The following is a 27,282-nucleotide window of genomic DNA, read 5'->3' on the forward strand; positions in this document are numbered from 1 at the left end:
AACAAATAGCGATGGGGAGAGACTGGGGGGGGGGGGATCCTCAAGCGTCTCTGGGATTTTTTCAGACACAGAGAATACTCTGATAAAATCCTACAAGATGCAGTTATAAAGTTAGCACAAAGAACCAGATCTTCATTGGTTACAGCACAGGGAACAACAGCCAACTAAGGAGAGGTTAATCCTCTCATCCCTCTATATTCCAAGAATGGCCGGGCAGCTCCGGAGATAACTCCTTAACCTCTGGGGATATCTAAGGAGGCCACACGGAAATCATCAAGCATGGAAGAAATTCCTACAAGAAATATCCATGGTGCCTGACAGCTGAGTGGACATCACTTCGGATCCTTAGTCCTGAGGTTCCGGGTTCGATCCCAGGTGGAGGCAGAAACAAATGTGCAAAAAGTATCTTCACCCTGATGCCCCTGTTCACCTAGCAGTAAATAGGTACCTGGGAGTTAGACAGCTGCTTCCTGGGGGTGTGTAACAAAAAGGAGGCCTGATCGAGAACCGGGCCGCAGGGATACTAAGCCCTGGAATCATCTCAGGACAACCTCAAGATGGTAGCTTAGAAACGAGGTAAATCCTTAAACGACATCTTGGTAAAATCAAAATTTCCCTGTAAACCCCTGTTCGAACGTTGTACCAACGTCGTAGTTTCGGTGTGTGTTTGGCGGGCATTAGCTCTAGAAATTCCTCCATAAATTTCTTTTGGGTTTTTGAATGGTTTGCTGCCGGTGAGAGCTGACTATAACTAGATATTTTATATCTTCCAGCAGGTCATTAGTGAATGACTCTCAACATCTAACAAGATGATGTCAATAGGCAGAAAACTTAAGCTGTTATACAATGTTGTCATCCGTTCCTTATTTCTGTAGCATCACTCACTGATTTTCCCAAAATTAATGTGAATATTTCTTCTTGCAGGAGGAGACTGGACTCACATTCCACCGACTTCCGGACTGATCAAAAGAACGAGGATATGATCACTTGTATTAGGTACGATTGTTAAAATTATATATTTTTATGTAATGTAATAGTGTCTCACAAACTTTATGATGTGAAATTCAATAATGTATTGACTGTAGAAGACGCTTTTCGACATGTTGGTACTCCTTATTTTAATTATACTGACACACCCACACCGAAAGAGAGAGAGAGAGAGAGAGAGAGAGAGAGAGAGAGAGAGAGAGAGAGAGAGAGAGAGAGAGTATTCACCGGTTATAGGTTACATGACTTGCTATTTACAGTACTTATAAAAGAGCATCTGCTGGAAACATTATGCACCTCACCTATGTACCTACTCACTGAGTAGGCGAGTCCTACAAAATAACGGCACCTAACTTAATCCTACAAAATACCTTAACATTCCTCCCCTTTGAATTAAACCGCCTACAGGTTAAGTCTATCAGGCGGTTGTATGACTCTTCCAGTTTTCTCAACTGGGACTCTGGGCCCGTTACATCTGGAGAACCTTCTTCTGAGTTACTAACAGCAGAGTCCCTAGGATTATCTGTATCCACATTACCCCTGTTGAGCCTTGCTCTGCCTTCCTGTCTCCTGCAGGTGTTACCCCTTCATTATTAGCTTCAGCATCCCTATTTGCCTCATCCACACCCAATGGGACCTCAAAATTCCCAGTGACCCTTTGCATGGGTCACCCATTACCCATTACAAAATTCCTTGCATATACTGCATCTTCCTCTTTAAACAAAACTTCTTCTCCCTGAGCCAACTAATTGGCCGAGCTAGTTACAGATTTTTCTTGATCTAGATCTGTCTTTACTGCTACCATGTGCACGTTGAAGAACCTATTAAACAGTAATTCAGAAGGAGATTTACCAGTGACAGAATGAACAGCTTTTCTTTGATAATGCAAAAATCTTCAAAGCCTTGTACTAATAGTGGCTTCTGTAAATCGCTGTAACTCTTCTTTTAAGGCTCTCACTGCTCTCTCAGCCAGACCATTTGAAGAAGGATTATAGAGGGCAGGTGTTACAGGTTTAATACCAATCTTTCTAAAAAAAATCCTCAATTTCCTCAGAAACAAAATAAGAAGCATTATCTGACACAACCATGTCTGTCAATCCAAAATTATAAAAAATTTTCCTGAGCAATTCACAAGTTACAGATGATGTCATGGAATTACACACATGAACATCCATAAATTTTGTGTATGAATCCACCACCACCAGGTAATATTTGTTATCCATAGGTCCAGCATAATCTATATGAAGTCTAGACCAGGGTTTCCCAGTGTATGGCCAGGAAAGTACTGGGGCCTGGGGTTTCTGATAATTCTTAAAGCAAATGTGTCAATTTTTAGTTACTTCAGCAATATCTTGGTCCATTTTTGGCCACCAAACCCAACTTCTAGCTTCTTCTTTCATAGCATTTATGCCATTATGGCCTAAATGTTCCAAAATCTTACATCTAAGTTCCAGAGGAACCCCCATTCTATTCCCATATAAGAGTATATCCTGGTGAATACTAAGGTCAGCCTTTACCGCAGCATACTCTGACAATAATAAATTATCATTCCAGCCATATTTGAGATTCTTCCTCAACAGATTTAATTTGGGATCTCTACCAGTTGCCGTCCTAATAGTCTGGAATGAAATATCCTCAAAAGACATAGTTTTCACCAGGTTAACATACTCCACTGGAATACTGGAATTAAACTCTTCTGTAACAGGCAATCTACTTAATGCTCAGCCACTACATTATCCTTGCCCGACTTTAATACCAAATCATACTCAAACCGTGAAAGTAGCAATGCCCATAGTTGAATTCTAGTATTATCATTAACAAGAATTTGTTTACCTCTACCAAATAATCTTAACAGGGGTTGGGATTTTTTTCTGTTCTGTTTTAGAAGTCTGTTCTAGCAAGACATTTCCTACCCATCAGAAAATACCTCAGTTTTTTTTACAGCATATACCAAATCTAAGGCTTCTTTGTCTAATTGGTAATAATTCTTCTCTGCATGAGATAATTTCTTGCTAGCAAAACAGACTGCTTTTTCCTGGCATCTACTTCCTGTAATAATACTCAGCCCACTCGTACTGGGCAAGCATCAATCTCCAGTTTTAAAGGAAGTTTACCAGTAAAATTAGTGAGCACTGGAGAATTTATCAATTCCTGCTTAATATTCCTGAAATCCTTCTCATTCGCTGCCCACCTAACTCTAGCCCCTTTTTTCAATAATTTATACAAGTCAGCTAATTTTGTTGAAAAGTTCTTCACGAACTTACAAAAAGTATGTCACCATGCCTTCAAAAGACTGTACTTCCCCACTGATGTTGGGGCTGGGGGGGGGGGGGGCTATATAGTAAATACGTTTTTGTGAGGAGTAAAGCCCTTACCTGAAATATGGTACCCCAGGTATTCAATGACATTGGTCTTCATTGCTGTTTCACCCGCATTAATCTTCACATTGTGCTCTTGCAGAAGATTCAAAACCTTTTCTAATCTTGTATCATACTCTTCCTCATTCTCCCCGCATACAATAATGTCATCTAAAAAGCTAGCAACACCCTCAATGTTTACTAACAAATGGGACATGAATCACTGAAAAATTTCTGGAGACGAGGAGAGTCCAAAAGGGACTTTTACACTTAAATAACTCCTTATGAAAATTAATAACTAACAATTTCTGACACTCTGCATCTACAGGAGTTTGCAAGTAGGCATATTTCAGGTAAGTCTTAGAAAATTTTGTTCCCCTTGTGTTACGGCCCTCTCGGGACGCAACGGGGTTCTTACTCTGATGTCGTTTGAGGAAGATATATATATCCGACCCCAAGCCAGTAGAGGCTTTCAAGGGATGCGATCCGTGACGCAAGTAACTTAAAGGGGGAAGGGAAAGAAAGCTAAGAACTTAATATTATAATTAGTACCATCACCATTTAAATATATAAAATAAAAGAGTACACAAGGGGGAGGGGTATTAACACTTTACAAAGGGGATCATGCACAATCTAGTCTTCTGCTGAAGACTCTTGATCAAGAAGCTAGATGCTGAGTCCGGGGTGCTTTCTTCGTGGCCTCAAGACGTGTCCTCTGAGAATGCCGAGCCTACCCTGGCCACAGGTCAGCCAAAACACAGGTCCACTGGGGGCACCGTCGTGGAGGCCGTCAACCACACGTCCAGCAGGTCTGCTGGCAGGTACTGAGCCACCAAGGCTGGTACGGCCACTCCACGAACGATAAAAGGGGTACGCCCTAGACAGGAGTCTCGTGTGATATCACAAATCACCCTCCTGTCCTCAATACCCCAGTGGATGATCGTCTCCAACAGTCGGTCCCGGGTAAATCCTTTCACTGCCACTCCACTGGCAGGCTAACACACCACAGTGTTCTTCCGGGGGGACGACGTCACAACAGCTGCAGCAATCTTCACAGTATGGAGACTGGCTGCCTCGGGTAGACTGACTCCACCTTCAACACAGTGGTCCCAGGTCGGCTCTGTAAGCAGACACGTCATCAATAACCGGGACACTAATACAACACACTTACGGGCTCGGGCGCAAACACCTGACGTATCCAGTCCATAGATGGCGCTGTCGTCGGAGCACCACCTCACCAGAGGTCAGGGGCGACGGTGTTGAGCGCTGAACCTGACTGGAAACTGGTCCTCGAGGCCAGTACACGCTGTCCTCACTAGGTGTCGTCGTCCGTTTGGCGGGGGTTTCGGGAGCTGACCCACAGATGGCGTGGTTGTCACTGCTCCAGGCTCGGACACTGGATCCGGGTTCGTAACACCTTGCAACCCAGGTACAACTCATCTATTTTTGGTAATGGGTATTTTTACAATGGATTAGGTTATTTAATTCTTTAAATATCTGCACATATTATCATGGATTTTGCGGTCTGCCTTCATCACTGGTACAGTTGGGGATGCCCATTCACTATGTGAAATTGGCTCTAACATATACGATACGATAATTGGCATTATCGTATGCACTTAATGATTTTCCACATGTTTAACATTTAATTGTAACGTATCTGCCCACTCTCTAGACAGTGTTGACACTGCAGCACCGGTGTCCAATTTCAAGGGAACTAACTTCCCATCAATTACAAAAATTCACCACTTGTGACTTCACAGAACATACCTTCCTTTCCTTTCTCCGAATATTGTCTGCTTTCCTCACCTGCAGCTTCTTCAGACGGTTTACCTTCCTCTACTGTCTTGACCACAGTACCATTATCTCTTCTTCCTGCATTCCCTGGTCGTATCCTCTCCAAGACTTAGCTATTTGTTTTCAAGTTTTCTCTTCACACTTTTCTCAAGTGCCCTTTCTTGTCACAAAAGTTCCATATGTAGTCCTTAAACTTGAAGTAGCCACTACTGTATTTGTACTGTAACGTTTCTATTGTTACGTAAAGCATGGTGACAAATAAACACAGACACTAAGATACTATATATATATTTGGTCGAATATACAGAAGTACACAGGTGATACTTTGGTGTGAGTTGAGCGCACTGAGCGTCGGTACAGTATCTCGCAAGTGTCTGCCCTAGACCACACTTGAAAGTAGACTAGTTAATGTTTGTTATTCTGCTGCTTATATGCTCGGGCAACACCTCACCGTGTTGCCCGTGCAACGCCTCACCTCATTCATCTCCAAAGGTTGACAGGAATATTAACAATGCATTTGGAGCGAGTATATTATTGGGATAATCTACTCGCTACAGTACCAAGAGTGTGATCTGTAGAATTACTCAAAGCTACCCAAAGTCACCACAAGCTACTCAGAGCCAGCTAGTATTACATAAGTAATGAAGAAATATGGTATATTTACTATAAAGTTGGTGCTGAGTGCAGAACATGATCAAACCTATTCTTACTCTGAAATAATCTAATTTCATAACGAAATTAAAAGTAAATATGTTGCAGGTGACGCCATGGGAAGTCGCTGGTCCAAGCGACAATGTTGTTGATTGACTTATGCAAGATATATGGTTGCCTGGAGAGTGTTTGCTGGCGTATCAGCCTCCTGAACACAGTGATCCAGTCGTCGCACATCTCTGCTCAAATTGTCGCAAATTTAAGTGGTGATATAAACAAGAAGAATGCGTATTTATAATAATATCGGTGTATACTGGCAGCAGGTTTTCATTTATACATGTCTCACTGAATATGACTGCATATTCTGTATTGATTATTTTCTGTTTTAAGGCTTCTATCCCTCTGACTAGTGCTCTTGCATCCGGGTTTAATTGGAAGAGGAGTTCTCCAAAAGTCATGTTCGTTCGAGGTGAAGAAAAAAAGAAATAAATAACTGAAGAATGTATTACACTTATTATAAAATTTACACAACATTTTGAACCAACATGGTTCATTCTCAAGTGATGTTACAGTACAGGAAATTTATATTTATACTATTAGTGGATCAGGTGAATACAAGTGGATCGAACAATGGGGTCAGGTGTGAACAAATGGAATGAACAATGAGTATACTTTTCGCAGAGGCTCAAAGCAGTCATAGAACGACAACTGGAAACCATCTCAAGACCTTCAACGACTCATATCTTCACAGACGGATCAGTTGATCAAGAAAGAGGTTCTGCTGGGGCAGCAGTTTACACTACCAACCATGAAGCTTACTGGAGCATGAGTAGTGGGTGCTCAACATTGCAAACAGAATTATATGCCCTGAAGGAGGCATTCACTAATAAAGAGGTTCCTGTTTTTTTATTAGTACATCCAAGAATGGCAGACTGTTATTTTCACTATTTTCATTTGTAAATAGGAGGACTGACTCTAGATGGCTTTTTAGATCAATTAGTTCATCTGAGTCTTTTACTATGACGAATATGTCATCTACATAACGGCAGTATACAATTGGTGTTTACCTACTACTGAAGACTCTGTCTTCGATAGTTCCCATGTAAAAAATAGCGAATAACGCTCCTAAGGGGAGCCCATTGCTACTCCGTCTATTTGTAGATACATGTTACCTTGCGGACTGATGAAAGATGTCCTGTATCATGTCTATGGTGGTGTCGACTGGGACGTTGGTAAATAGGGATTCGGCATCCAGGGAAGCAATAATTTCATCGGGCTGTGTGGTTTTGATTAATTCTAGGAAATCTGCTGATTGTAGACTGTAATTGCCTGTAGTGTATGGAGGTAGGAGTTCGTTAAGCCTTTTTGCCAGGTGATAGGTTGGAGTTGGTATTTGGCTGATTATTGAGCGTAGTGGTTTACCTGTTACCTAGTAATGGTTTTGTTCACTTTGTGTTTAAGGTCTTCCACAGGGTTCCTCGTGATTCGTTGAAATGTAGTGTCATCACTGAGGATGTCGCTGATTTTATTCATGTATTCTTGGGTAGTAATCATCACATATGCTGCTGTCTTGTCAGCTTCTCTTATTGTTACATCGTCCAGATTTTTTAGTTGTTTTGCTGCTTCGTTGATAATATAATAATATCCTGCATAAATAGCCATAAAACATTTAATCTTTATTAAAAAAACGTGACTTGAAGTTAAATAAACTTCATAGGACAATAGTTTTGTTATATAGATACTAACGTTATTCATTGGTATTTGTTCACTACTTAAACTACCCATGTCTTTTTCGCTCATAAAACACCAAACCCTACATGCTCTCTGATATATTGCTTAATTAATTAATTAATTAATTAACAGAGATTCACAAATAAAGATTATATTTGTATATGTTATCAGAGTGGTAGAGATAAAATAGTTTTTGTGAATCCATCACAGAGATGGATTCATCTTATTAGATAGGAAAGATATTTATATTTTGAACAAGGTTCTTGGCCAGCGCTCTCCCTATCAATGGGAACTACGACCTTTAGAAGATCAATGTTAACTTAAAAAACTTCTTGATACTGTAATAAATGAAGTTTTCTATGTCATCATAAAGACAGAAATATAAGCTGCATGTTAATACTTTTGTATAAATATATATTTATTTATTTATTTATATATATATATATATATATATATATATATATATATATATATATATATATATATATATATATATATATATGTATATATATATACAAGAAGGTACATTGGGTTTATGAAAATACATAACATTGGTGTCTTTACATTCTTGTAAAGCCACTAGCACGCATATCGTTTCAGGCAGGTCATTAATCTAACAGATAATTTTAAGTAGGTAATTTATAAGAAAATTTGACATTAATAGGTACATTAAAATAAAATTTGAGGGTTATCAACAGGTACATTGTAGCAAAATTTGAGGATTATTTAAAGGTATTTTGAAGTAAAATATGCATTCAGAGTAACACCATGATATAAGAGGATAGCAATGATTACAAGGGTAAAGTAATGTACATGTTATGTAAAGGCTCATGTACATATAGCACTAGATACAATGCGAGTTAAAAGCACTAAGTAGGAATATGAAGGTGAAATTAGGCACTTTTTTTTTAATAAGGCAAAAGTTGGACAGCTTATCAATTCGTTAGTGAGTGAGTTCCATAGACTAGGTCCCTTTATTTGCATAGTGTTTTTACACAGATTAAGTTTGACTTCTGGGGATACCAAAGAGATATTTATTTCTGGTGTGGTGATTATGGGTTCTATTACATCTGTCCAGGAAGAGTTTCAGAACAGGGTTTGCATTTAAGAGCAGGGTTTTGAAAATCATTGGTGTATATAAGAAATAGGAGAGGCACTAGGATGCTGCCCTGTGGCACTCCTATGGTTAATGGTAGAGTGGGAGAGGTTTTATCATTGATGGGGCTACATATTGGTGTCTGTCACTAAGATAGGATCATATATAGTTCAGGGCAAGGCCTCGGATTCCATAATGGTGGAGTTTAAGTAAGAGGTAGTTATGGTTAACAGAATCAAAGGCCTTTCTCAGGTCAATGAAGAGTCCAATCTGAAACTCATTTTTGTGAAGGGCTGAGTAGATTATATCAAGGAGACTAATAATTGCATCGTTGGAACTCTTTTTAGGGAGCGGTAGCCAGACTGACCGGGACTTAATATGTTGAATTTTAGGTAGGTTTTTTAGTATGGTGAATTTTAGGTTTTAGGAGGTGGTGGTAGAGCTGTTTGTAAATAATTTGTTCAAATATTTTTGATAATATACGTAGATTTGATATGGTCTGTAATTGCTTATGTCTTTCGGATGAACCTTTATGAACTGGCGTTACTCTTGTTTTTTTAAGGATATCAGGGAATGAATGACATACTAGAGATTTGTTGAACAGCGGAGCTTTGGGTGCACAAGGGCATGGGAGGTGCTCTTGTATACCATAGATGGTATTTCACTAATGTTCCCAGCTTTGGTTTCCAGTAAGTGAATGATGGACACAATTCAGTGATTCAATGAGTCACCAGTCGGGCTGATTGGTGAAAGGAGAAAAGAATTTGGATAGCTGCCTGAAAGATATGTGGTAATATGTGTCTTGAGTCTTTGGAAATTTTCTGGCAAGGTTAGCACCAAGCACCTATTAAATTCTGTTCCCGCTTCAAGATCTGTTGCAGGTGTATAATCATCCTTGGAGAGTTTCATCTGGTTATGTGAATGTTGTTTAGCTCCTAGGATGATAGAGATGGCTCTCCATGTGCTTTTCATGTTGCCTTTTGTTTCTTGGAATCTACTCACAATAGGAAAGTTTTGCTTTTCTTATTATACTGGTAAGCATTGTTGAGTACCTCTTAACTACTTCCTTTGTAACTAGGCCATTCCTAAGATTTTTTCATATTCATGTTTCTTATTGATTGATTATGCCACTTGTGAGCCAGTGATTGTCTAATTTTTAGCCGGTTACTTGCTTGGTGAGGAGAGAAAAATTAGTGTTGTAAAGACTCAGAGTTTTGGAAAGGAAGAGGTTAATTAACTAATGAATTTATATCCTGTGTATTATTACATTCAGATTCCCAGTATATATTGTGAAGTGCATTTGTGAGATTGTCAATTGCTGCTTCACTGTGTAACCTGAAGGTAAGTTTCTTGTTCGCTGGTGGTGTTATGTCCATGTTTGCTATAAGGAAGGTAGAATAGTGGTCAGTTCTGTCAGTGATTATACCAGATGCAATGGGAGCTACTACGTTAGTCCATAAGTGTTCCAAGGTAGTGGCAGATGTTTGAGTGACTCGGGTGGGCTTGGTGATTGTGGGGATTAGCATACAGGAGTTCATGCAGTTTAGGAAATAGTCGACTTGAGGCTATTTTGTTGACACAGGTCAGTATTGAAGTCACCTCCTAGAATGATGTGATTTTAGTTGAGATTGTTATTTACGATAAGATTCCTTGGGTTATCTGATAATGAAGCTTTGTTAGTATTGGCAAATCTATAGATAGCTCCTATAATCAAGGAGGATTTAAGGGAACTCCTTGAAGTGATCAAAGGTATATTCACAGTAATCATCTCTATCACTAATGATACTATTGCAGATGAAGGTATCTTGGTAATATATAGTTGTGCTACTTTCTTTTTAGTTAGGCCTACAGTTGTGAATGGCTTTGTAACCAACAAAGTTGTAAAGTTGGGTATGGTCTCTATTTAGCCAGGTTTCTTTTAAAATAAGGACCCATAGTTTAGTACTTACTGCTGTGAATAGTGCATTTATATCATCAAAAATGATTACCACGTGATCTGACATTTTGGTGAAAAACTGATAGGCAAATGTTATTCTGGAGTTTGTTTTTTGCAAGGTTTGCTGTGTAATACCTGCAGTAGTGATGATCAATATACTGGCTATTGTAAATTTGTGACAGCAGATTTAGTTCAGGATCACTATCAGCTTGCATGTAGATGCAATTGAGTCAAAATACAATAAGGTAAGAAATTACCGAAAATTTCCCAATGCAATTTAGTCAAATACTATATCTGCTGTAAATATTAAATAACAATAGTAAAAAAATAAAAATGAAGAACCACATTTAAATGAAACAAGTAAAAGTAAAATATAGCTCATTGTACTGTGACAGTAATAACAAATAACAATACAGTAAGTGACAAATGAAGAAATGAACAATGTAAAATGGTGGGATAAACAAGATAAAAACAAAATAAAATTTAAAACCTTTTGAATGGAAAGGCAGAGCTATAGTATACTTTGGTTGTTAGATGAAACTATAAGGTACACTCTGGTGTTGAGAAGGTTCTGTGGTAGAGGGACCCCAGGGGTAGTGTTCTGTGGTAGAGGGGACCCCAGGGATAGTGTTCTGTGGTAGAGGGACCCCAGGGATAGTGTTCTGTGGTAGAGGGACCCCAGGGATAGTGTTCTGTGGTAGAGGGACTCCAGGGATAGTGTTCTGTGGTAGAGGGACCCCAGGGATAGTGTTCTGTGGTAGAGGGACCCCAGGGGTAGTGTTCTGTGGTAGAGGGGACCCCAGGGATAGTGTTCTGTGGTAGAGGGACCCCAGGGATAGTGTTCTGTGGTAGAGGGACCCCAGGGATAGTGTTCTGTGGTAGAGGGACCCCAGGGATAGTGTTCTGTGGTAGAGGGACCCAAGGGATAGTGTTCTGTGGTAGAGGGACCCCAGGGATAGTGTTCTGTGGTAGAGGGACCCCGGGGATAGTGTTCTGTGGTAGAGGGGACTCCAGGGATAGTGTTCTGTGGTAGAGGGACCCCAGGGATAGTGTTCTGTGGTAGAGGGACCCCAGGGATAGTGTTCTGTGGTAGAGGGACCCCAGGGATAGTGTTCTGTGGTAGAGGGACCCCAGGGATAGTGTTCTGTGGTAGAGGGACCCCAGGGATAGTGTTCTGTGGTAGAGGGACTCCAGGGATAGTGTTCTGTGGTAGAGGGACCCCAGGGATAGTGTTCTGTGGTAGAGGGACTCCAGGGATAGTGTTCTGTGGTAGAGGGACCCCAGGGATAGTGTTCTGTGGTAGAGGAACTCCAGGGATAGTGTTCTGTGGTAGAGGGACCCCAGGGATAGTGTTCTGTGGTAGAGGGACTCCAGGGATAGTGTTCTGTGGTAGAGAGACCCCAGGGATAGTGTTCTGTGGTAGAGGGACTCCAGGGATAGTGTTCTGTGGTAGAGTGACTCCTGGGATAGGGTTCTGTGGTAGAGGGACCCCAGGGATAGTGTTCTGTGGTAGAGGGGCCACAGGGATAGTGTTCTGTGGTAGAGGAACCCCAGGGATAGTGTTCTGTGGTAGAGGGACTCCAGGGATAGTGTTCTGTGGTAGAGGGACTCCAGGGATAGTGTTCTGTGGTAGAGGGACCCCAGGGATAGTGTTCTGTGGTAGAGGGACCCCAGGGATAGTGTTCTGTGGTAGAGGGACCCCAGGGATAGTGTTCTGTGGTAGAGGGGACTCCAGGGATAGTGTTCTGTGGTAGAGGGACTCCAGGGATAGGGTTCTGTGGTAGAGGGACTCCAGGGATAGTGTTCTGTGGTAGAGGGACCCCGGGGATAGTGTTCTGTGGTAGAGGGGACCCCAGGGATAGTGTTCTGTGGTAGAGGGACTCCATGGATAGTGTTCTGTGGTAGAGGGGACCCCAGGGATAATGTTCTGTGGTAGAGGGACTCCAGGGATAGGGTTCTGTGGTAAAGGGACTCCAGGGATAGTGTTCTGTGGTAGAGGGACCCCAGGGATAGTGTTCTGTGGTAGAGGGGACCCCAGGGATAGTGTTCTGTGGTAGAGGGACCCCAGGGATAGTGTTCTGTGGTAGAGGGGCCACAGGGATAGTGTTCTGTGGTAGAGGGACCCCAGGGATAGTGTTCTGTGGTAGAGGGACTCCAGGGATAGTGTTCTGTGGTAGAGGGACCCCAGGGATAGTGTTCTGTGGTAGAGGGACTCCAGGGATAGTGTTCTGTGATAGAGGGGACCCCAGGGATAGGGTTCTCTGGTAGAGGGGACCCCCAGGGATAGTGTTCTGTGGTAGAGGGACTCCAGGGATAGGGTTCTGTGGTAGAGGGACTCCAGGGATAGTGTTCTGTGGTAGAGGGATCCCAGGGATAGTGTTCTGTGGTAGAGGGGACCCCAGGGATAGTGTTCTGTGGTAGAGGGACTCCAGGGATAGTGTTCTGTGGTAGAGGGACACCAGGGATAGTGTTCTGTGGTAGAGGGACTCCAGGGATAGTGTTATGTGGTAGAGGGACTCCAGAGATAGGGTTCTGTGGTAGAGGGGAACCCAGGGATAGTGTTCTGTGGTAGAGGGACCCCAGGGATAGTGTTCTGACGTAGGTAGAAGGACCCCAGGGATAGTGTTCTGTGGTAGAGGGACTCCAGGGATAGTGTTCTGAGGTAGGTAGAAGGACCCCAGGGATAGTGTTCTGTAGTAGAAGGACTCCAGGGATAGTGTTCTGTGGTAGAGGGACCCAAGGATAGTGTTCTGTGGTAGAGGGACTCCAGAGATAGGGTTCTGTGGTAGAGGGGAACCCAGGGATAGTGTTCTGTGGTAGAGGGACTCCAGGGATAGTGTTCTGTGGTAGAGGGACCCAGGGATAGTGTTCTGTGGTAGAGGGACTCCAGAGATAGGGTTCTGTTGTAGAGGGGATCCCAGGGATAGTGTTCTGTGGTAGAGCGACTCCAGGGATAGTGCTCTGTGGTAGAGGGACCCCAGGGATAGTGTTCTGTGGTAGAGGGACTCCAGGGATAGTGTTCTGTGGTAGAGGGACCCCAGGGATAGTGTTCTGTGGTAGAGGGACTCCAGAGATAGGGTTCTGTGGTAGAGGGACTCCAGGGATAGTGTTCTGTAGTAGAGGGGACCCCAGGGATAGGGTTCTGTGGTAGAGGGATCCCAGGGATAGTGTTCTGTGGTAGAGGGACTCCAGGGATAGTGTTCTGTAGTAGAGGGGACCCCAGGGATAGGGTTCTGTGGTAGAGGGACCCCAGAGATAGGGTTCTGTGGTACAGGGGAGTCCAGGGATAGGGTTCTGTGGTAGAGGGGACTCCAGGGATAGGGTTTTGTGGTAGAGGGGACCCCAGGGATAGTGTTCTGTGGTAGAGGGACTCCAGGGATAGGGTTCTGTGGTAGAGGGGACCCCAGGGATAGGGTTCTGTGGTAGAGGGGACCACAGGGATAGGGTTCTGTGGTAGAGGGACTCCAGGGATAGTGTTCTGTGGTAGAGGGACCCCAGGGATAGTGTTCTGTAGTAGAGGGGACCCCAGGGATAGGGTTCTGTGGTAGAGGGACCCCAGAGATAGGGTTCTGTGGTATAGGGGAGTCCAGGGATAGGGTTCTGTGGTAGAGGGGACCCCAGGGATAGTGTTCTGTTGTAGAGGGGACCCCAGGGATAGGGTTCTGTGGTAGAGGGACCCCAGAGATAGGGTTCTGTGGTAGAGGGACCCCAGAGATAGGGTTCTGTGGTAGATGGGACTCCAGGGATAGTGTTCTGTGGTAGAGGGACCCCAGGGATAGTGTTCTGTGGTAGAGGGACTCCAGGGATAGTGTTCTGTGGTAGAGGGGACCCCAGGGATAGTGTTCTGTGGTAGAGGGGACTCCAGGGATAGTGTTCACTTGGCATCTGGTTATTCAGTCAATAACCCACAGTCAGTGAGGAGAGATCTGAGGTGCGCCTCAGTGGTTATTTCATAGGTCTTCCCAGTGTCAGACTTCTTAGCTAGTATTTTACCACCTCTTACAAAACAATGTTTAATTGGTCCATTGGAATTTTTACGAACTTGATGTAGTTTAAATAAAAGATTTTGTCTGTTCCTATTCAACTGAAGTGACAGTGAAGATATAAGCATTTTTATTGTTGATGGCTAGCTCAGGGAGTGTGAAGCCCTGCACAAATGTCAATAAATTTCGTAATTAAATTGCATATATACAAAGTAACCTTAAAGGTCTATAAGTCAGAATAAAGACAGATGTAGATGATAATGTGTGTACATTTCAAGGAACATATATCTTACATGAAAACCCAGATATGGTTAAATAAATACTACTCCACCATCACCAGTGTCCGGACACATGAACACTACCAAGGCAACAGTGTCCAGCCAGATGGTGAACACAGGCTGCACAATCCTAATAAATTATGTAACTCTCAGAGATGCATTGATAAACGTTAATATTTTATATTTATTAAAAATACAGATATAAACTTTGTTTTAAACATTTAATGTAACAATATTTCAAGTATTAGAACCAAGATATATTTAGCATTTAACGATTTCCTATAAAGTTGCAATGATACCTTAATTGTACTTTATCATCATATTCAGACAGAAATTAACTTAAAATTTTTGTCACTTTAATACACAAACGCCTCCGTGGTGTCGCCTTGTCGTAGTGAGGGGCTCACATAAACCTCCCTGGGACTGGTGAGGGTTGCCTTTGTCCCCTCTCCTCCCCTCTTTGGGTGTTGTACATGCTAAAAGGCACCATGTAGGGGCCTTGTGAGTCATCGGGCCGCCCACTGGAGGGGTCGCCCGTGAGGGGCTGCCTTAAGTGGATGGTTGGGGGTCCAGGCTGGGACAAAAGGGGGAATGGGGTCTTTGCACCAGTGAGGGAGACTGGAAGAAGCAGTAGGACTCCCCTGTTAAAAAGGGGGAGAATCGCTGGGGACGCCGCACCCTTCCTGCACTGGCCCGCATTCTGCCTCCCTGGCTGCCCTGGTAGGTGGTGTCCCGTGTTTCCAAGCCCCAGGCTTTTAAAGTGAATGCCGAATGGAAACCGACACGATCTTTCTTACCCAGACTCGTGAGGTGGACGACCTTGCCCCTGAGTCGGACTGTGATGGAAGACTTTGTAGCCCTCGCTGCATTGGGCCCAGACCGAACTACTCCGACACCCCGCTCCCACCTCCTTCTTTGGTAGGGTTGAGTCCCAAGCCCTCACGGGTGACCTTGGCACGGCTCTGTCTCTCATTGTGACTACCGCACCTTTTAACCCCCTCTCTCTCTCTGGGGGTTCTCAATGCCGTCCCCACCACGGCCACACTTGATCTACATCATCTTGATTCAACTTTTCCTGACGATTTCTCCCTCCACAAACACCTTGTTGATTCGGTAGATGCCTCTGTTACTTTTAACCCCGCCCGTCTCAGTACACGTGTCGTCGCAGCTCCTTCTCAGGATGCAGCTACCTGCTTAGCCGCACTGTTCTGCATTGGGGAGACCCCAATGCAGAACGATGCATTGGGGTCTTTCAATGCTGAATAAATATATATATATATATATATATATATATATATATATATATATATATATATATATATATATATATAAAACGCTGAACTGTAATGCCAATCCTGACCTTAAAAGCTTCATTGAAGGTTGTAACAGAACCCATGAGCACCACACCAGAAATAAATACAGTTTTGATATTCCAAGAGTACGACTTAATCAAACTAGAAATGCTCTACAAATCAAGGGACCCAGAATGTGGAATGACCTTCCCAACCATGTTAAAGACTGTACCTCTCTCAACCAGTTTAAGTTAAAAACTAAGCTATACCTAATAAATTCCCCATAACCTACCTTACCCCTCTAATGTCATCCAATGTCTGTTTTTTTTTAAAGAGCGCTGTTTGTCGACAGAATTGTATTTGTGCTGCTTTTTCAGCTATGTTTTCATTCCGTGTTTTCATTTTACTCTTTATGCTCAATTAGTATTAAGCTTTAGTCATTTAAGTTTTTTATGCCCGAAACGCTTTGCGTAATAGTGGCTTTAGGCATTGTATGTACTAGCCCTAACTATAAATCCATCACTCTTTGTAAAATCTCTTTTATGTATTGTACCTTACCTAAATAAACATTTTGATTTTGATTTTTGATATTATGTACCCCGCCCTGCCTTGGTGACGCTCTATTACTCCCTCATCTATCCATATCTCAACTATGGTATTTGTAATTGGGGTTCTACTACCCAAAATCATTTACGTCCTCTAATTACTCAACACAAAGCTGCTATTAGGACAATATCCAGCTCTGGCCCCAGACATCACTCTGTACCCCTACTCAAATCTCTGAATATGTTAGATATTAAGTCACTGCACATCCTCTCATGTGTATTATTTATATATATATATATATATATATATATATATATATATATATATATATATATATATATATATATATATGTATATATATATATATATATATATATATATATATATATATATATATATATTACATTTTCAAAGACTTCACAAATACACAACTGATTAGAACTTGCGTTTCCCTGATTTTATATCTACATTTGAGTGAGGTGGGAAGGGTGATGTGGCATTACATTTGAGTGAGGTGGGAAGGATGATGTGGCATTAGAGGATATTAATAGGGTATTAAAAGTATCAACACAAGACAGAACACGAAACAATGGATATTGAATAGAAGTGTTTGTAGAAAGCCTATTGGTCCATATTTCTTGATGCTTCTATATTGGAGCGGAGTCTTGAGGTGGGTATATATATATATATATATATATATATATATATATATATATATATATATATGTGTATATCACGAAAATAAACACGTGATTATATATATATATATATATATATATATATATATATATATATATATATATATATATATATATATATATATATGTATATATATATATATATATGTATATATATATATGTCGTACCTAATAGCCAGAACGCACTTCTCAGCCTACTATTCAAGGCCCGATTTGCCTAATAAGCCAAGTTTTCATGAATTAATGTTTTTTCGTCTACCTAACCTACCTAACCTAACCTAACCTAGCTTTTTTTGGCTACCTAACCTAACCTTACCTATAAATATAGGTTAGGTTAGGTTAGGTTGGGTTGGTTAGGTTCGGTCATATATCTACGTTAATTTTAACTCCAATAAAAAAAAATTGACCTCATACATAGAGAAAAGGGTTGCTTTATCATTTCATAAGAAAAAAATTATAGTAAATATATTAATTCAGGAAAACTTGGCTTATTAGGCAAATCGGGCCTTGAATAGTAGGCTGAGAAGTGAGTTCTGGCTACTAGGTACGACATATATATATATATATATATATATATATATATATATATATATATATATATGTCGTACCTAGTAGCCAGAACTCACTTCTCAGCCTACTATGCAAGGCCTGATTTGCCTAATAAGCCAAGTTTTCATGAATTAATTATTTTTCGTCTACCTAACCTACCTAACCTAACCTAACCTAACTTTTTCGGCTACCTAACCCAACCTAACCTATAGAGATAGGTTAGGTTAGGTTAGGTAGGGTTAGTTAGGTTCGGTCATATATCTACATTAATTTTAATTCCAATAAAATAAAATTGACCTCATACATAAGGATATGGGAAGCTTTATCATTTCATAAGAAAAAAAATTGAGAAAATATATTAATTCAGGAAAACTTGGCTTATAAGGCAAATCGGGCCTAGCATAGTAGGCTGAGAAGTGCGTTCTGGCTACTAGGTACGACATATATATATATATATATATATATATATATATATATATATATATATATATATATATATATATATATAAAACGCTGAACTGTAATGCCAATCCTGACCTTAAAAGCTTCATTGAAGGTTGTAACAGAACCCATGAGCACCACACCAGAAACAAATACAGTTTTGATATTCCAAGAGTACGACTTAATCAAACTAGAAATGCTCTACAAGTCAAGGAACCCAGAATGTGAAATGACCTTCCCAATTATGTTAAAAACTGTACCTCTCTCAACCAGTTTAAGATAAAAACTAAGCACTACCTAATTAACTCCCTGTAACCTACCTTTTCCCTATAATGTCAACCCATGTATTTTATTATTTTAAACAATGCTGTTTGTCGACCATACTGTATTTTTACTGTTTTTCTGCCATGTTCCCCCCTTTTTTTATTTTTTTATTTTCTCAACACATTTTATACTTTAATCTCAATTAGTATTAAGTTTTAGTCTTTAGTGTTTTTCCTGCCCGAAACGCTTTGCGTAATAGTGGCTTTAAGCATTGTATGTACTAGCTCTATGTACGTACTATTGTATGTACTATTCATCAGTATTTGTATCACCCCTTGTATGTATGTACTTTACCTAAATAAACATTTGAATTTGAATATTAAATATATCCTCAAAGCCTAAGGCCATTCTGTCCTCCAGGTGGGCACGTTTACTCGACCCCCCTCGTGGTCATCGCCGTCAGCCCCTTCGAGTTCTAAAAATCACCTTTGATAATAGGAGCCTTCCGCCCTCTATCATTCTTGCTGGTGCCAGATGCTACGTTCAGGAGTACATTCCCTCTCCTTGACTTTGCAATAAGTGCTGAAAGTTCAGGCATGGTGCTCTCAAATGCACAAGTACTGTGTATCTATGCCCCTTGTGTAGGGATGATGATCACTTTAAGTCAGAGTGCTCTTCCCCTCAGGCTCGCTAACTCAATTGCGGTGAACCTTCTCCCGCGCGTATGTTCACTACAATCTTAAGGAAGTCGTCCTACACTTGAAACACTGGGATCGTCTGTCTTTTCCTGAAGCGAGACGCCAAGTTCGCTGTCTCACCCCTTTCACTGGCGTATCTTATGCTCGCGTGTTGCGTTCTACCTTTCCTCGTCCTTCCCACCTTACTCAGTCTCAACCGTTTCCAGGCCTTAGACACGGACACGCCCTCCTCCTCCTCCCCTGTTCCTTTACGTCCTGTCCTGAAGGGGCCCCCCTCCTGGTTCTCCATCTGGAGTTTCCCCCCTTCCTACCCAGTCTGCCATGTCTCCTGTGTCTTCTTTCCCCGATCCTTCTTCCCATCCCTCCCCCCAGTCTCTTGGCCCTCCACACCGCCTGTCTGTCCAGGCTGATATACATCATCCTCCCTGCAATCTCCATGTTGTTCACTCCCATTCATCTTCTCTTGTTGAGACAATTGAGTCTGTCACCCAGTACGTTGTTGCTGGAACACCTGTCTCTTCGAGTCAGAAACATAAGCCTGGCTCCTCTCTTTTGTCCTCCCCGGCGGGTAAGAAGGCAACACTTTCTTCCTTGCCCCCCCCCCCCACCCCTGACTCTCTCACTCCATCCCCTCCCATTTCGGTGGTCGTGCCCCCTGTCCCAGCCATGGAGGTTACTTTAGCCCCTGATTCCCTCCCCTGTTTCTGCCCCACCCCCTCGTCCTGCTGTCCCAGACCACCCCTCTCAGTTGTCTTCTCCTCCTCCGGAATCTACCCGTCCGCCTCTGGACTGTCCTCCCACTCCCTTCACTCCATCCTTACTCAATTTATAAATGCCCCCTTAACCCTGACTTTGCTGACTCTGATCCTGATCCTGAGCTTATGCCAACTTCCATGAACTACAACTCATGATTACACAGTTTTCACCCCTTTTTGTATGTCTCCAGGAGCCGATGCTTGGTGCTCGTCTTGGTGCTTTCGTGGTTATTCCTTTTTCTCTCCCTCCTTCCCCCAACTTTTTCTGGGGCTCATAACTCTACTGCTCTCTCGATTCGTACTAATATTCCCTTCGTCCCCCTACATTTTCCATCCTTATCCAATGTTCTGCTGCCCATGTCTTTGTCAGAGTAAATGGTATACGGTTTGTTCCATTTATCTTCCCCCCAAATGTCCCACTTTCTCTTCCTGATCCTAAGGACCTACTGGACTCCTTGCCGGAGCCTGTGCTTCTGTTGGGTGATTTCAACTGTTGACATACCTGTTGGGTATCTGGGGCTTTACTCACATATTGAATTATTTAATAATGATAATTAACATAAATCGAAGGACCGCCCACTTTTGAGAAAAGAGGGAAAACATATAAAGGTGAGTATGAATTTAACACTATAGAACCAGTGCCTAAGTATGGTAATTGATTTAACAATCACTTAAAGAAAATGAATAGACTGTATTGTTAATTGATTAAAGTTAAAGCCTCAAATATCAACATTGGGGGGTTATTTCTAGACGTTCATATATATCTAGGAACCAGTGTGGTTCGTCACTAGTTCATTAAAAAGTCAGTAACATGGCAAAAACTGAACTAGAATGTAGATTCAAGATATGACATATTAAATAATTAATATTGAAAGATTATTAAATCTTAAGAAATAATAAATGTAGATTTATTAAACACCGAGTGATAAATTCTTGCGTTAGATTATTCCTCTTAACTATCCTATATGAATTTATATATAGAAACTACTAATAATCTTATTCAAATTTCTACGAAAACATATGTCTTAGCTGTAAGACGACTTCATTAAGTCCGTTTCGTTACTCGCACACGTGATCACAAGATTCCAATAAGGAAGAAACCAGCAGTGAACATCGTAGGTGAAGAGAGACAACTTGTTACATCCTCGCCTGCACGCTGCAATCATGGAAATATGAGTAGCATTTGATTAGGCTATGAATTATTTAAATATTCATTGATATTGAAATAAAAAGGGAAAATCAACTAACATTGTAGTATAGGTCTTCTTGTAATATAACGACAGACTACCCACAAATACACGATCTTGAATGATGCATCAAACCAGAAAAGTATACTTAACGTGAGCGTGCGAGAACACTAAGGTCTGCCGGTATCGCATCTGTCAGTCCCTGGCGTCCACTGCTGTGTACGCGTAATTACGGGTCGTGGCTATAATTGTAGACGCGTTATTAAACAGTTGAGCACTGTTGACCACGTGATGGTATTGAATGGCGGCCGTCTGTTGAGCTACCACGCGACTAATGCTGTGCGACTCGTCAGCCACGCCAATCCTCACGTCTTGCTGTGCGACTCGTCAGCCACGCCAATCCTCACATCTTGCTGTGCGACTCGTCAGCCACGCCAATCCTCACGTCTTGCTGTGCAACTCGTCAGCCACGCCAATCCTCACGTCTCGTCTGTGCGACTCGTCAGCCACGCCAATCCTCACGTCTCGTCTGTGCGACTTGTCAGCCACGCCAATCCTCACGTCTCGTCTGTGCGACTTGTCAGCCACGCCAATCCTCACGTCTCGCTGTGCGACTTGTCAGCCACGCCAATCCTCACGTCTCGTCTGTGCGACTTGTCAGCCACGCCAATCCTCAAGTCTCGCTGTGCGACCTGTCAGCCACGCCAATCCTCACGTCTCGTCTGTGCGACCTGTCAGCCACGCCAATCCTCACGTCTCGTCTGTGCGACTTGTCAGCCACGCCAATCCTCACGTCTCGTCTGTGCGACTTGTCAGCCACGCCAATCCTCACGTCTCGCTGTGCGACTCGTCAGCCACGCCAATCCTCACGTCTCGTCTGTGCGACTCGTCAGCCACGCCAATCCTCACGTCTCGTCTGTGCGACTTGTCAGCCACGCCAATCCTCACGTCTCGCTGTGCGACTTGTCAGCCACGCCAATCCTCACGTCTCGCTGTGCGACTTGTCAGCCACGCCAATCCTCACGTCTTGCTGTGCGACTTGTCAGCCACGCCAATCCTCACGTCTCGCTGTGCGACTTGTCAGCCACGCCAATCCTCACGTCTCGCTGTGCGACTCGTCAGCATTGCCAATCCTCACGTCTCGTCTGTAGTAATATGGCGTCGTACCGCTAGCGTCTCCCTCAACCCCTCTCGCATTCGCAATAGAATTTAGTAAGGACGGAGAATTCTTCTCTGTATAATTACTTACGTAATGCGTTAAAGAGAATAGGGTTGCAATTGTAGGGAATTAAATATTGTTTATATTCTCGTTAGATGGTGTTGATTAAGCACAGTGTCCTTATTAACAAGAAATCGGGGGAGAATTTCCATGGCGTTCGTATATAACAGATAAAACTGTTAAATAGTGATATTTTTAATTAATAACTCGGTTATTGGATCATTAGTGGTTATATTATCAGTAATTAATTATTATACAGAATACTGATAAAAGTAGAGAACCTTATTCAATTCTCTAACATATTGGTAATAAATATGTCTTGCTAGACAATATCTGAAGCAATCCTGCCTCTCGATGTGGTGAGAATTTCAGCAAATGACGCGCAGATAGAAATATTAATTTATATTAGTACTACAGTTACTAAAGTTAATTGATACTGTAATTAATATACAACAGTAGTGTATTGTGATACAATAGAGATGTATCAGTGTTGGAAATTTCCAACAATACCCTCTGGGGTGATGTTCTGACAAACACCCGAGGCCGCCTTCTGGAACCATTTGTCCTCTCTTCTTCCCCTATCTCTCTTCTGAATCCTGGTGAAACCACTCAAGTGAACTCTCGCACTCGCACCCTTTCCTGTCTTGATCTTTTTCTTTGCTTGTTGTCTCTTTACTTAGATTTCACGTGACGGGTTTTTAATGACCTCCATAACAGTGACCATTCCCCATCCTTGTTATCTTTTTCTCTTTTCACCCTCCCTTTTCCTTCCCTAGGTGGTAGTTTGCCAAGGCTGACTGGAGTCTATTCACCCTCCATGCTACTCTCTCCGACCTCTCCGCTCTGCCTTTCCCTCACGCCCTCCTCCTTTTTCATGATACTGTCTTCGACACTGCCTTCCTCTTTATTCCTCGCTCTACCTTCCGGGGCACGTGGAAGTGCGTTCTCTGGTGGAATGCGGACTATGTCCGCTGTAAGCGTGCAGCCTGGAATAAATACCGACGTCGGCAGACGGCTGATTCTTTTATTTTGTTTCGGAAGGCAAGAGCAGTGGCCCATAGGACCATCCGTACAGCTAAACGTGAGAGTTGGCAATCTTATGTTTCCACCATTACATCCGAAACTCCTCTACCGCAAATCTGGAAGAAAGTCCGCAAGAAGTAAGTTCGTTCCAGATGTCTCACGGTCCTTCACCTCCAGGTACTCTTGTGGCAGACCCAGTGAAGGTCGTAACCGAACTGGGTTCCCACTTTTCTACTGTTAGTTCTGGTTCTCATCTTCCTCAATCCTTCCTTCTTCTTAAGCCCGCTCTTGAATCTCATCCCTTAGATTTCTGCACTCATCTCCACCTTCCCTATAAAGATGCCTTCTCTCTCTCTCTCTCTCTTTGAACTGCAGTCTGCCCTGGCCCTCTGCGGTTCTACGGCAGGGGGGTTGAGATGAAATTCATTTTGAGATGCTTCGGCATCCCCCTCTTTGCACGTCTCAGTATTTACTGAGTCTGTATAATCAGGTCTGGGAGTCGTCGTCAGTCTCTGAGGACTGGCTCAATGCCGTTGTACTGCCCTATTCGGAAACCGGGGTCTCTCGGGACATTCCCTAAGGACTTCCGCCCTATTTCCCTCACCGAGTTGTGTTAACAAACTCTTTGAATGAGTGGACAATGTGTGTCTGATGTAGTACTTGGAATGCTTTCACCTCCTCTTCCCTTCTGAATTTGGTTTTCACAAGTGCCGCAGCACGACTTATGTTCTGGTGAACTTGGACGTTCATATTCGCACTGCTTTTGCTGTGAAGACCTTCATTGTAGCTTTCCTTTTTGACCTGGAAAAGGCTACGACACCACCTGGAGATACCATATTCTGTCCCAACTTCGTTATTTTGGCCTTCGTGGTAATCTCCCTCTCTTCCTCCGAAGCTTCCTCTCTCATCGTTCCTTTAGAGTGAGGCTTGGTGCCACTCTCTCTGCCTCTTTTCGACAATACGAAGGTGTACCCCAAGGTAGTGTTCTGAGTACTAATCTTTTTCTGGTTGCCCTCAATGGTCTTCTTCCCTTCCTTCTGGCGTCTTCTCCGCTCTCTATATCAACGATCTTGCCCTCTGTTGTCGAAGTGATGATTCACCTATCCTTAAACGGCGGCTTCAACTTGCGATTGATACTGTGTTGTCTTGGGCTCCAATCATGACTTCAAGTTCTCTGCAACTAAGACTTTTGCTGTGACTTTTACTCGGAAGCATGTCGTTCTCCGTCCCTCTTTGTCGCTTTATGGTCATCCCCTTGTGTACAAAGATTTTCCTAAGCTTTTGGGGTTAATCTTTGACACTCGTTTGTCTTGGTCACCCCATATCTCTTACCTCCGTGTTGAATGCTCTAAGGCCCTTAACCTACTTAAGGTTTTGTCCCATACTTCTTGGGGACCGGATAGGAGTACACTCCTCTCTTTACATTCCTCTCTCGTACTGTTCAATCTCGATTATGGTTGCATTGCTTACTCTTCTGCTTCTCCTTCTACTCTTCGCCGTCTTGATCCTTGGCACCATACTGGGTTGCACCTCAGCTCTGGTGCCTTTCGTTCAACTCCTGCCCTCAGCTTGTATGTTGACACTCGCTTCCTGTCTCTCCAGGACCGCCGAGACCGCTACTATCTTCGCTACCTTGCGTGGTCCTTACAACACCCTCACTCTTGCCTGTGTCGTGCTTTGACTTTTCCCCAGTCCTATAGTTCCTGTTCCCCTTCACCATCTCCCTCTTTCTGTCTGGTTGTCTCTCCTGCAACATTCTCTTTCAGTTAGTATTACTAACATTTCTCCTCGTGTTGTTCCGTGCATGCCTCTGTGGAGGGTCCCCCTTCCTAAATATTGTAAATCTCTGACTCACATCACTAACGCTTTTACCCCTTCTACAGTTCTGAAACGCCTTTTCCTTGAACACTTATCTTCACACTCCCACTCCGTTTCCATCTTCACCATTTGGTCTAAATCTGTGCATGGTATAGGCAACTCTGTTGTTTTTCCTGACCACACCTATATGTGTCGCCTGCTTCCGGAGACTAGCATCTTCACTGCAGAACTTTATGCTATTCTCTATGCTCTTCGTCTCCTGCTTTCTCGCTGTCAATCCTCCTTTGTGGTTGTAGTTGACTCTCGCAGTGCCTTTATGGCTCTGGAGTCCTTTAATCCAGTCAATCTGGTGGTCGTCGAGGTTCAACATTGACTGTTTCTTATCTCCAGTAGATTTAAGACAATTGAGTTTTGCTGGGTTCCCAGCCATATTGGTGTCTCTTTCAATGAGCGTGTGGATGCTGCCGCTCAGGAAGCTCTCCGCACCTATCCTATCTCCCATAAAGGTATTCTTTATTCTGACTTTTACCCAGTTATTCATTCCTCCATCCTTGCCCAATGGCAGAGTTGTTGGTCTTCTGATACTGGTAACAAACTGCATACTCTTAAGAGTAGTGTGTCCCCGTGGCCTTCCTCCTACCACCGTAACCGAGTGGGAAACGGTTCTGGCGAGGTTGCGTATTGGCCAGACGAGCTTAAGTGTCTCATGGACACTTAATGGAGCGCCGCCCTGCTCCTTATTGTCCTAACTGCATTATCCCTCTTACAGTTGTGCATATCCTTGTTGAATGTCTTCACTTCCAGGACGAGCGTGTCTTACTTTCCGACCGTCCCTCGCGGTCACTTGTCCCTCGATAGGATTCACCAAGAATCGGATACTTTTGATATCGTTCGCCTTAAGCGTTTGTTCTCGTATTGGCATCCTTAGTGATATTTAGCGCCCTCTGATTATTCCACACATTTGATGGTGCTACATAGCCTTTCCGGTTTGGTGCCTTCTTTGATAATTACTTACCTGCGTTAATACACAAAACAGCAGTAAAGATATGCATATGCTAACTATGATGCATGACTGATGTGTAGCTGAATTATGGCAGAAATAGTCTGATTATATACAGTATGTCAGCCACAAGCAAGTAATTACCAAAAGAAGGCGCCAAGCTGGGGAATGTCAGCCACAAGTAGAGCTCCTAATTAATTTGATTTTAAACCTTAATATGTTCTATATCATGAGACATTCGGAACCATACTATATATTTTCAAATTTTTGTCATTAAAGTATTTATATACCTGAGGGTCACTTACATTAGTGGCATCGACGAGGACAAGAAGCTGGCGGCTTGTCGATGGTCCCCCCATTTGTTGTGATGATCTTCTCCAGTTAACCCTTAAAATTTACCATTTTACCTTTGGTACGCCACAGATAAAATGTTATATTTTATTTACTGTAATATATAGCATGAATATTATACTCATCATGCAAGTTGTAGTTTATTGGACACCCCATACTCATCTTGTGAGTGCAACCCTTCTTTCGAATAGACAGTACCCTTTAAAACTAAATGTAATAAGTACATTCCTGACTGTCTAAATAGTATATCATTACACTTAATTATGCTGTTACATTTACCTTCCCATATATTCTCCTTATTTCTTGTTAATACACTCAAAATTTTTAGGTTGAAGTTTTTGTGTTCAATTCTATGCACACAAGTTTTAAATATAAAGAATTTCTTTTTCCGTTGTTTTAAACAATAGAGATTTTATAAAAAAAAATGCAAATATCCTGAGATACTTTATAATTTATTGAAAGACTTTAGTTTTGTTTTATTAGTTCTATAAAACTGTAATATCCATATAGATATAGGTTAGGTATTAATTGTAATTAATAAGCAATAAATGCTATTTACATGTTTGTCCTCCTACATAACCAAGGTAAGTTTAGGTCGTGGTTTTCTATACAGCTTTTTAGGTAA

The 27,282-nt window shown here is 42.3% G+C and overlaps 1 long non-coding RNA gene across 1 annotated transcript in view; it reads left to right on the forward strand.

Annotated features, from left to right (window-relative positions):
- Positions 1 to 793: 793 nt before the first annotated feature.
- LOC138369144 (uncharacterized) overlaps positions 794 to 27,282 on the forward strand; it is a 33,594-nt gene continuing 7,105 nt past the window's right edge. Inside the window, exon 1 of the long non-coding RNA XR_011229767.1 lies at positions 794 to 996. This is a non-coding gene — a long non-coding RNA (uncharacterized lncRNA). The remainder of the gene's footprint in view (positions 997 to 27,282) is intronic.

Source organism: Procambarus clarkii, chromosome 27 (assembly GCF_040958095.1).
Source record: "Procambarus clarkii isolate CNS0578487 chromosome 27, FALCON_Pclarkii_2.0, whole genome shotgun sequence".
NCBI lineage: Eukaryota > Metazoa > Arthropoda > Malacostraca > Decapoda > Cambaridae > Procambarus > Procambarus clarkii.